This window comes from Strix aluco, chromosome 4 (assembly GCF_031877795.1).
Source record: "Strix aluco isolate bStrAlu1 chromosome 4, bStrAlu1.hap1, whole genome shotgun sequence".
NCBI classification, from domain to species: Eukaryota; Metazoa; Chordata; class Aves; order Strigiformes; family Strigidae; genus Strix; species Strix aluco.
The window spans coordinates 57,482,725-57,484,652 of record NC_133934.1 but is presented as its reverse complement, the minus strand read 5'-3'; positions in this window follow the sequence as shown (position 1 = coordinate 57,484,652).

The following is a 1,928-nucleotide window of genomic DNA, read 5'->3' as shown; positions in this document are numbered from 1 at the left end:
ATGCTTTCTTGGGAACTAAGAATGATAACGTTGGATCCCCTCCAGAATAGAGGAGCTTTAAGGACTAATCTACCACATCTCAGCTAAATGCCAAACTAGCTGTGGTCTGAAGGAAATGTCTCCTGCTCTAAGAGTAGGACTAGAGGTGCTTACTTCTAACCAGATGATGGACATCATGAACCAGTGATCCTGCTTCTTAATAAACCCCTGAAGGCCCCAGGCAGGCTGTAGAAGCTTCTGCCAGGGATCCTGGGCTGTGTCACTTGTCTGCCCCTGCATCTCCTCCTGAGGTACCTGATTGTCCCTGGGCTTTGGGTCAGCTCAGTGCTTGTGTTAACACAGTCCCAAGTTCTACTCAAGGCCTGGTGGTCAGTTAGATCCTGCAGTGCTACCTGTGGAGATGCTCAAATCCCTTTTTGGGCTGAATTCCTTGCTGTTAGCCATCAGCCCTGCCAGGAAAGAAATCACTGAAATGTATGAAAATACTTTGTGTAATAGAGTACTTGGTAATTGACAAGGGATAGTTGGATTTTCTTTGCTTGTTTTCACTATATGACTTCTTAAAAAAAAATTAAAAATCATTAAATAAAAAAATAATCAGTTACAAATGGCAAAAGCACTCTGGGTTGTGCTGCTGCATCCTGTGGTGTAACTATCCATGCTCTTTCTGTGCTCCACATGTGATAAAATAACCTGGGAGAGAGTAGGGTGTTTATATTCCCATGTCCCTGGCTCCTTGCCTGGAGGTGTTCCATAAGCAAAACCAAAGATGAGCCGTGATGTGGGGTGTGTCATGCGTTATGGTTTGATGTGGCAGGGGAATGAATGTGAGGCTGTGATTAACGCTCTTGTGATATGCCGTGAGAAAGTAAAAGGCTTGTGTGTGTTATTGGTGGAAACAGAAACGGAGTTTCGTGATGTATGGAGGAGTCTGCTCCTGCGTTGAACTGTTTTCAGGCTGTGATTAAATGCTCTTACAGCTAAAGATTGTCTGATTTTTTTTAAATACAGCATTGCTAGGACTCTTAGTGTAATAATTAACATGCTTTGGAAGTAAGTATGTGGTTGAGCACAAGAGCTTTTGTGTCTAAACTAGGTTAGTGTCTTGAGGCTCAAGAGAACAGGTAAAATGTCTTGTCAAGAGGAATGATGCAGCTTAATCCCAGTTTGCCAAAGAGAAATTTGAGATGGCAAAGGAGAAACTGCCTGTATCTGGAAACTTTTCAGGCTTCAGCTAGATTTTTACTAATTTTAAGAGACCAAGTTCCAGCTAAGAAGTGTGAATTAGTTTATTAACTGGCTGTTACTGACCTTTCTCTCTGTTTACTTATGTTGCTAATGCTTTCTGTGCATTACAAGCAAGAAATCATAGCTTATGCTTTTTTCCTGTGCAGCTTGCAAGCATTTAACTTTGCAGTGTGAAACCTCTCCCTTCAGCCGATAAAGAGTAAACTGTGTTAGAAGTGTAGCTATTCAAACTAAGACACAGCTCCCAGTTGTGCTGGGTGGAGGCTTAGGAGAGCTAATTAATAATGGTTGAGTAGGTCCATGTTTCAGTTGGGACAAGCTCAGTGTGAGCAGGACTAGCACAGAGCAGGTGGAGGGGCTAGATGATCTTAACCTGTTTAGACAATTTACAGACAGTTTACCAACCAAATAAACAGACTTGCATGCTGACTGTATCCAGAATGAGTCAGGTCAGATGTCTATTTTGGTTACAGAACTGTATGTGTTTTCCTCTTGTGAAAAATATTAGAAAAGAGTGAGACTGACTGACTTCTGTGTGGAAGTTCTGGCATTCACTCCTGGGCTTTCCTTACCTCCTGTTTGCTTGTTAAAGTGTATTATTTTTATCTAGGCTTTCTGAATATAATTTCTTTTTATTAGTGATCCAGTCATCATGCCATATTCCAGCATAAGGGAATTAG